The following is an 8,821-nucleotide window of genomic DNA, read 5'->3' as shown; positions in this document are numbered from 1 at the left end:
GAGTCTTCCTGGACCTGCTGCCTTCCTCAGTTAGCACTGTAGGAGTCCAGCTGCTTCCAGAAGAGGGCAGGGGGAGGGAGTGGTTCTAGCTTTTAGAAAATAAAACAGAATTTAGTAGCTGAGCCTTGAGAGGAGAGAGAACAGGGAAGACACAGGGCTAAGCAGTCTCATGTTCAAGGGCTTCCACGGTCTCTCTCCAGTTTGCCTTCCAGATTATGTCCACCCCTGACCCCCAGAAACAACAAATGACTCCTGGTGAATGAATGAGCATGTTGCTATCTTCTGTGCCTCTGTTTGCTGTGCCCTCTGCTGACTCACTCCTACTGACTTCAACACTGAGCTAAAAGTCACCCTCTGAGACATCTTCCTTTAGGCTAGTGCATCTCAGACTTTAAGGTGCACCTGAGACAAGGTCTCACTTGGAGACCTTGCTGAATTGCAGATCTTAATTCAGTAGGTTTGAGGTGGGACCTAGACTGCGTTTCTAATAAGTTCTGGGGAATAGAGATCTGTGGACCACATATTGGTCTGTGGACCACATTTTGAGTAGCAAGGCTCTAGATCTCATTGGTTTTTTTTTTTTTTTTTTTGGTGGGGGGACTTAAGTCTGTAAAAGTAATTATAAGGGAAACAAGATGTTTTGCAATGACTCAAGCTAATTTGGCATTGGTAAATTGTTCTGGTAGATATGTAGGGTGGCCAATGTCCTGGTTTGCCTAGCATGCTGGGGTTTCCTGGGACATGGGACTTTCAATGTCCTGGACAAAACAGATTTTCATAGCTCTAATAGTTTCAGGTGGGTGGGACTAGAAATCATCTTCCTTACAAGCTCTACACCAGCTGAGGTCTTTGATAAAATTCTGCTAAAGTTACAAATGTTTATTAGCCAGACAGTAAAATAACAGTCCTGTAACTCACTCTTGAGGCTTTGGGGGGCCATTCTCTGCCTTTGGCACTGTAAACAGCACCAGCACGATCGGTTCTTTTTAAGGTGAACATGAGGATTTTATAGTGATGGAGCCAGCCAATGCTGGAGTAGGTTCAAGAGACTATCCTCTATGGAAAGAGACACAGGACAAAAGGAACACTAGACCTCAGGCACAAAACCCAAAATGTTAGACTGCTTGGTTGAATTTGTATATTTTATTCAAGCATGAGCAATGGGCTTAATTCTGCACCCAGTGAGGAGCCCTGAGGGTTTTAGAGCTCTTCAGGGGTGTTAGGTTCAGCCAGGGAATCAACTCTGTGCCTCTCTCAGACTTAATTAGATTAAGGTTTTGTTGGTCTTTTTTGATATTTTGCCTGGAAGGTGAGTGAAAGTTCATCTCAAGAAAGGACTACCATTCAAAGCTATTTTATTCCACATTGCAGTATATCCCAGATAAAACCCCCTTGAGACTCCTGTATTCTTGTTCAACATCAGAAGAAAGAGGGGCACAAAATTGGTTTCTCTGGGCTCTGAGGAGCACACAAAATAGCAAGACCCCTCCCAGGGTTCAGAGAAGCCAAATCGTGTGGGGTCCAAGGGCTGCTTTGAAGTTGCTTCAAGCTTTTTTTCCTGAAGATCTCTTTCTGATTGAGCCTTAGTCTCTTAAAAACATTTAGAAGAATCACTTCTATTTGTATTCCTGGAAAAAAGGAGAGAGAGGGAGAAAAACTATATCTTTGCTTCTAGGCATTTCAGAAGAAACCAGCTGGGGGACGGGAGGCCGGGCTGCTGAGATGGAAGTTCTGTGAACAGATTTTTCAGAGCAAGTGCTAGCGTTAGTGAAGCTTTCATCCTCCCTGTGGATTTGTACGCCAACCTCTAATACCCATTCAGCAAAGCAACTTCCCCTTTCACCTACTTTCTTTGTTTTCCAGCTGTTTGGCATATGCTCTGTGTGCACATGTGAGCAATTCTTGATGATACTGTTTACTTATACCATTTTTTCCTCAACAGAGAAAGAAAAGACATCCTCACTGAGGATGTAAAAGTTGGGATACTAAGGGGGTATGAGTATGTTAGTGTAGGAAGTGACCCCAAGGGGATCCAGATTATGGCCCACAGTTGGATGGCAGCCCTGACTTCACACAAAGATCCTTCATTTTGTAGATGATGAAACTGAAACTTGCAGAGGGGAAATAGCTTATGTTGAGGCTGGGAAATAAGTGGATCTGAAAGGTTTTTTTAATGCTCAAAATTCATGGAGTCTCGGGGTTGAAAGTATTCTTAATTTCATCTGCAACTTCAAGTAGATGCCAGAATTCTGGTGTCTAAGTCCTTGTAAAGTAGCCCTATGGCCAGTGCTGGCCTCATTGAGTAATGGGATGATCATTACTGTTACAAAAGTGGGCCTTCTTTTGATAATTTCTTTGGGTATAGGATATTTTGACAAGACCATGTTTTGAACTCTCTTTCTGAATACATTAATTTCAGTTAGAATTATATCAATATTGATGAATTTTCATTGAGAAGGTATTTCTTGGAGCAAACTTCATTTAACTTTGATCAGTTCATTGTAGGACACCTAAAAACCTTTCATTTCCACAAGGGATGAAGCCTCTCCTAAATATAACTCTATTATTTGGGACAGAATATCTTGTAACTAAGAGTTCTATAGAACAGATTTAGGAAAATGTTGATCTGAGCTGTGGAATGAAATTCTAAAAAAGATACATGTCAATCTCAGGTTTTTGAATCAGATAATATTTTAAATATAATAGAGGAATTTACCACTGAAAAGCAACCAATGGAAAACATATTGCTAAGTGAGAAGAACTATATTTGTATAACATATATCAATTTTAATTAATACATATTATAAATCATTTGGAAGTATGTATATAAATGTTTTAATGCTTATTTTGTACATGAAGTTTTGGGAGACTTTCATTTTTTATTTTGCTTGTATATATTTTCTAAATTTCTATATTGAATAGTACCCTAACAACAAAAAGTCTCAAAATATCCAATGATAAATCCTTTAGAAAAACAAAGGGTTCTTTTGGTAGGGAGAATAAGCATTACCCCCTCTTTTATCTTCTTTGTAGCTCAGGGAGAGTCTCATCTTCTGTGAGAGATACATAGCTAAACTATTGTTTTCCTTCTTTTTAAAAAATTTATTTGCTTATTTTTATTTTTTGGCTGTGCTGGGACTTTGTTATTGCACAGACTTTCTCTAGTTGTGGAGAGTGGGGCTGCTCTCTGGTTGTGGCGTGAGGGCTTCTCAAGGCGGTGGCTTCTCTTGTGGCAGCGCACACGCTCTAGGGTTCGTGGGCTTCCGTAGTTGCAGCCTGTGGGCTCTAGAGCACCAGTTCATTTGTTGCGGTGCATAGGCTTAGTTGCTCTGTGGCATGTAGGATCTTCCTGGACCTCCAGTGATCAAACTGGTGTCTCTTGCATTGCAAGGCACATTCTTAACCACTGGACCACCAGGAATCCCCTTCCTTCTTTTTCTGTCAAAAACTAGCATGATACCTGCCTGCATATCAACTCTAATCTCCTCTGCCTTATTGTTAAGACCTTTTATAATCTCTCAGATTCACCTAATTTGGTCCCATTTTTTTAATTAAAAAATTTTTTTATATCACAGTATAGTTGATGAAAGTGAAAGTGGAGAGTGAAAAGTTGGCTTAAAGCTCAACATTCAGAAAACGAAGATCATGGCATCTGGTCCCACCACTTTATGGGAAATAGATGGGGAAACAGTTGAAACAGTGTCAGACTTTATTTTTCTGGGCTCCAAAATCACTACAGATGGTGACTGCAGCCATGAAATTAAAAGACACTTACTCCTTGGAAGGAAAGTTATGACCAACCTAGATAGCATATTCAAAAGCAGAGACATTACTTTGCCAACAAAGGTTCGTCTAGTCAAGGCTATGGTTTTTCCTGTGGTCATGTATGGATGTGAGAGTTGGACTGTGAAGAAGGCTGAGCGCCGAAGAATTGGTGCTTTTGAACTGTGGTGTTGGAGAAGACTCTTGAGAGTCCCTTGGACTGCAAGGAGATCCAACCAGTCCATTCTGAAGGAGATCAGCCCTGGGATTTCTTTGGAAGGAATGATGCTAAAGCTGAAACTCCAGTACTTTGGCCACCTCATTCGAAGAGTTGACTCATTGGAAAAGAGTCTGATGCTGGGAGGGATTGGGGGCAGGAGGAGAAGGGGACGACAGAGGATGAGATGGCTGGATGGCATCACTGACTCGATGGACATGAGTCTGAGTGAACTCCGGGAGTTGGTGATGGACAGGGAGGCCTGGCGTGCTGCGATTCATGGGGTCGCAAGGAGTCAGACATGACTGAGCGACTGATCTGATCTGATCTGATCTGATAGTTGACTTACAATGTTGCATTAGTTTCAGGTATACAACTGATTCAGTTATACACATTCATGTATCCCTTCTTTTTCAGATTCTTTTCCCATGTGGGTGTGTATAGAATAATGAGGAGAGTTTCCTGTGCTATACAGGAGGTCCTTGTTGATGATCTATTTTATATGTAGGAATGTATATATATGTTAGTCCCAAACTCCTACTTTATCCCTTCCCTCAACATTTCCCTTTCGTTAACATAAATTTGTTTTCAAAGTCTGTAAGTCTGTCTCTGTTTTGCAGATACGTTCATTTGTATCTTTTTTTTAGAGTCCATGTATAAGTGATACCATATGATATTGTCTTTGATTTACTTAGTGTGATAATCTCTAGGTCCATCCTTGTTGTTGCAGATGGTATTATGGTCTCATTCTTTTTTTTTTTTTTTCTTGTTCGATAAGTTTATTATTATCTTTACCTGAAAAATCCTGATAGAAGATTGTGGTTTGGTTTATTAATTCCTGGGCTTCTCTTGTGGCTCAACTGGTAAAGAATCGGCCTGCAATGCGGGAGACCTGGGTTTGATCCCTAGGTTGGGAAGATCCCCTGGAGAAGGGAAAGGCTACCCACTCCAGTCTTCTGGCCTGGAGAATTCCATGGACTATGCAGTCCATGGGGTCTCAAAGAGTCAGACATGACTGAGCAATGTTCACTTTCACTTTATTAACTCCCAGCAGCCCATTCCTGAGTTCTAAGGAAGCTTGCCTTCTTCTGAGCTACCTGATCTTTCTTCTGATCAAGTGACATTTTGGGCTGATTCCACCTCTTCTTTTTAACTTCTTTCTTAGGCTTCTTCTCATACACTGGATTCTCTCATATTGCAGCATGAGCTTTTTTATACATCTCCTCCATCATGTATGGAGTTATGTTGTTCTTTATGAATGGAGAGAATTGTTTCTTGTAAGCATCCTCATCTTCTTCAATCAGATGACACATGTAATCTGCAGCATTCTGCCCCATGATGTGCTTTCAGTGTACCTCAGCACTGAATTCTTTGTTTTCTGAATCATAACTAGGGAACCGTTTGGTACTGTGAGGGCTAGACAAACCTTCATTGCCAGCTCCCTTCAGGGCCCCAGAAACTATTCTCAGTAGTAGTCTTGGCAAGTCCTGCATCGAAGTAACAGGTGAAGGCACCAGGTTGACTATCAACGCTTTCCATATTGTGTTCATCTCCAGTCACCTTGACTTGGCCTTTGTAAATTTTGTCCATACCAAACCTATTCAGAAGTCTGCAGGCCAGCAGCAGGCCAGTACAAAGTGCCACAGCATAATTTGTCAGGCCAGCCTTCACACCATACTTTGGGAGTTGGTGAGCATAAACTGCACAAACTGTTATATGTCCTTCTATATAGGCATAAGCAGTCTGACAAATGATATCTCTTTTTGTTACATGAATTATCATTCTGTAATTGGATGTGTTGTACTTATTTTTATCTTGGATTACCAATCGTTTCTGAGCGTAGTAGTCAGTTTTGCCCTCTTGCCGTCTTCTGAATTTTACTTGGTATCTCTTGAAGTCAGCCGTGGTCTGGAAAACTTGAACAAACCCCATACTGTAGAATAGAACCCCGACTCTGCAGCTTGCCACAGAGCTCTGTGGTCCCATTCTTACAAGACTCACTCCAGTCAAGTTCATTTCTTGACTGCAGGCCTCTGGACCTAAGCTCTTTTCTGCTTCATTGTCATTATTTTTTCTAGATTGGAATGTCCTTTCTATCTCTCTAAATTCTAGCCATTTGTTTTGTAAGACCCCACACTGATTTTTCCCTTTTCTGACTTCCGGTGGCAGTTCTACTCTATACTGTACTATGCAACATTCACAAATTTATTATGCTTTTCTAGGCTCAGCCCTTGATGCTGGATGGCAGTGGCTAATTTATCTTGCTGGCTGGAGGGTCTGAATACTTTGAAGACACACCGATAGTGAAGAAATAGCCAAGAATGATGCAGTGAGTTGGAATCCAGAGAAACAGACCAAGTCGACCTCAGTTGGAGTGGCTGAGAAACACTAGAGCAAGTAGAGAGGCTTGCAGTGTGGATAAGCATAGACTGATTCTCTTATTCCAGTTGAGAGAATCCCAAAGAAGGGTTCTGGTTAGCTCTCCTAGGGTCAAGAGCTTCATCCCTAACTAACCAAATGTGTTGGGGAAGACAAGGCCACATAGGAATTTGCCATGTGGATAGGGGTGGGGTGAATAGTTCCTCTGAGGAGGGGTTTTGGCCAAACATGGATGGCCTATGGATATCTAATATATTAAAAGCACAGTAGTGACTGTCCACTGGTAATGTCCAGTATAGGTGTGTGGGTCAGTATGCTGGCGATCAGGAAGGAAGAACTATGGTGTAGCATATCACCCTTCCTACTGTTAGAACAGAGTCAACAAGTCTTTATTGAGACTTACTCCCTGGGGACTTGATAATTGTTGGACTAGCCTTCAACTCTGTACACTGTCATTTTTTTTTTTCCTGTTACATTAACCCTAGGACCTGCGGCTCCATTTAGACACCCAACAGCCTTGACATTTCTCTGCTCTGCAAGGAACCACTGACAACTTGCACTGTTATCTTGGTCTTAATGACTGCTAAGTCACTTCATTTCCCAGAGGGAGATTGTGAAATCATCAACAGTGTCAGATCACTGGCAGCCTTAAGCTCTAGATGGAATGTTTCCAGGAAGAAATGCGAGTGAGAAAAAGAGCTGGACACTTCCTTTTAGAGGAAGACTATTAGCTCATCCTGGGAAGGTCAGCTGGATGGTGGCAGAGTATAGAAGTATTAGCATTAACTGCTTAACTCTGGACCGGTCTTCCCCAGCACTAGGGGGCACCAAAGTCAGCAACTTCCTGATTCTTAAGGCTGGTAGCATGTCAGCTGTTAGGAAATAAGATGAGGGACAAAGCTGTGAGGTAGGGAAGGTGGCATGGCATGAAGACCCTGGCATGTCTAGGTCCCTTTGGTCCATCTCTACTTGCTCTCTTCTGGCTTCTGCTGGTTGATCTGGGCTCCCCAGCTGCCTACCTGCCACCATATCCCTATTTCTTATAGCTGCTGGGTTTTTGACCCACTACTTCTTTCAGAATTTATGCCTTTGCTTCTTTTGTCTGGCATGTGGATATTTGTTAGACTCTGCAGTGCTCCTTTGAACCTTGTCTTTTTGTGACATATTATGGAGGTGGTTTATCCAGGTGACTCAAGGCAGCACAAGCTCCGCATCCCACATCCTGGCACCTGGCTCTAAGCTTACTAGTACAGCTTCCAAATATACTGGGTGGAGTTTCTTTCCTTGCTGGGCCTCCACAGTGCTGTAAAGGACTTAATCCTCCACAGTGCTATATTAGCATTGCCTGTTAACTCATGACTGCATCCCCTCTAGCCCAAGTCAAACGCATCTCTGTACCCTCGGCCTCTGTCACAGAGCCTGGCACAGAGCGGCATTAACCATGACTGTGAAGTGATTGGAAAATGCTTACTGCCACCTCTGAGTGTGGCCTGGACTTTTCCTCTGAAAATATGACTCGCTTTTCCCTGTCTGTCTGTCCTTGGGTTCAGATGCAACTAATCACTACACTCCTCTTCTCCTTTTCCATCTACTGTCTTTGCTTTTCCTATCAGTCTATCTGAGAGAGAGTGCAGTGTAGTGGTTAAGAACATAGATCCTAAATAGGATTTTCTGGTTTTAAATCCTGGTTTTATTACTTATAAGCTATGCAACTGTTAGCAAGTTGCTTTGCCTGTCTGTACCTCAGTTTCTTCCTCTGTAAAGTGGGAATAATAAGAATAGGACCAATCTCACAGGGCTGTTGGGAATATTAAATGTGTTACTATGAACAATGTACTTGAAATAGGATTTGGTACACAGCAGGCATTCTAGAAGTGTTAGCTGTTGTTACTGTTCTCTACCTTCACTGCTCAACCAAAAGTAAAGGTCATCTGACTTTGTTCCCTCTTGACCTCTTGGGCTTATCTACCTTCTTCTTGCACTCAACTTGTGTGCCTCAGTCTCATTCTCTGGTCCACTTAGCTGAATATTTACAAATATTTACCAATTTCTAATAAGCTAACACTGAGCTGTAGCCCAGGAGATATCTAGACTCATTCCTTTTAAGCATCACCTCCTCTACTCATGGTTCTTTCCTCAGGTCAAGTCCTGATTCAGACCTTGGTCTTTTAATGGCTGACTGTGGGGGCTGTGAAAAAGTAAGATTTATCTCTGCTGCTAGACAAAAATTTGACAAAGTGTTTTTGTAATGGGCTGGACAGTAAATTTTTTTTTTTTGATGGAAGTATAGTTGATTTACAGTGTTGTATTATTAAGTTTCTGGTATATGGCAAAGTAATTCAGAAACATTTATGTGTATGTATATATGTATTTTCATATTCTTTTCCATTAAATTTGTTATAAGATATTGAATATCGTTTTCTGTGCTTTGCTTGTTGTTTATCTATTTTATGTATAGTGGTG

The 8,821-nt window shown here is 41.7% G+C and overlaps 1 pseudogene; it reads right to left on the bottom strand.

Moving 5' to 3' along the window:
- Window positions 1-5,019: 5,019 nt before the first annotated feature.
- Window positions 5,020-5,911, bottom strand: LOC109562592 (large ribosomal subunit protein uL18 pseudogene; annotated as a pseudogene).
- Between the last annotated feature and the right edge of the window lie 2,910 nt (window positions 5,912-8,821).

This window comes from Bos indicus, chromosome 8, assembly GCF_029378745.1.
Source record: "Bos indicus isolate NIAB-ARS_2022 breed Sahiwal x Tharparkar chromosome 8, NIAB-ARS_B.indTharparkar_mat_pri_1.0, whole genome shotgun sequence".
Lineage (NCBI taxonomy): Eukaryota > Metazoa > Chordata > Mammalia > Artiodactyla > Bovidae > Bos > Bos indicus.
Note: the sequence above shows the minus strand (reverse complement) of the source record. Positions and strands in the feature narration are given on the sequence as shown.